This window comes from Trichinella spiralis (assembly GCF_000181795.1).
Source record: "Trichinella spiralis strain ISS 195 chromosome Unknown Scfld6, whole genome shotgun sequence".
NCBI lineage: Eukaryota > Metazoa > Nematoda > Enoplea > Trichinellida > Trichinellidae > Trichinella > Trichinella spiralis.
The window spans coordinates 5761882-5763123 of record NW_003526945.1 but is presented as its reverse complement, the minus strand read 5'-3'; positions in this window follow the sequence as shown (position 1 = coordinate 5763123).

The window sequence follows — 1242 nt, the reverse complement described above, 5'->3', positions numbered from 1 at the left end:
AAAACTCCCCAATTATTAGTTTAAACTTAATACTAAAAAACCCACCTCCAAGGTTTTTTTCAAAATTTATCTGAATTATTAAAAAGGAATCCAAATGCGCCAAACCCATTTTATTTTTTTTCCAATCCATGGAAAAATATCCTTGTGGCTGGTCCCCCCAGTCCCTGCCTGTGCTTAAGCTAACCGCCAGTGCCGTGGATTTCCCAGTTTGCCGGCGGGATCCCCCCAGGGGATAATTTCCATTTTTGAAAAAAAGGAACCTGTTCGAATGGGAAGGAACCAGGCTTCGGAAATTGTTAATTCCCGAAATGGTATAAAATACTAATAATAATTTATACTAATACTAAAAAACAACTCGGCATGTTTTCTAAAATTATCTGAATATTTAAAATGAATACAAGTGTGCAAATGCAGTTTAATATTTTTACAATTCATGTAAAATATACTTGTTGATTGTTCACCAGTGCTTGCTGTGCTAAGCTAACGTCAGTGCGTTGATTTCCAATTTGAAGCAGATTCACCAGTGGATAATTGTCATTTTTAGAAGAAATGGAACTGTTCGAATTGGAAGGACCAGGCATCTGAAATTGTTAATTCACGAAATTGTATAAAATACATATTTTTCTAATGGCTTTGAAAATACTAATAATAATTTATACTAATACTAAAAAAAAACAACTCGGCATGTTTTCTAAAATTATCTGAACATTTAAAATGAATACAAGTGTGCGAATAGAATTTAATATTTTTCTAATTCGTGTAAAATATACTTGTTGATTGTTCACCAGTGCTTGATCTGTTAAACTAACGCCAGTACGTGGAATTCCTACTTTCCGCAGCGTCAACAGTAGATAATTGTCATTCTGAGGAAACATGGAACTGTTCGGATTAGAAGGAGCAGGCATCTGAAATTGTTAATTCACGAAATTGTATAAAATGGATATTATTCTTAATGGCTTTGAAAATACTATGAATAATTGCACAATTTAATATTTTTCTAATTCATGTAAAATATACTTGGTGATTGTTCACCAATGCGTTGCTGTGTTAAGCTAACGTCCGTGCGTTGATTTCCAGTTTGATGCGGAATTCCCCAAAGGATAATGTCCTTTTTAAAAAAATGGAACTGATCCGAATGGAAGGAGCATGCATCTGACATCGTGCAGTCACCGAATAGCATCAACTACCTATTTGTTCTATGGATCTGAAGAATACTAATAATAAATCTTACTAATACTAAAA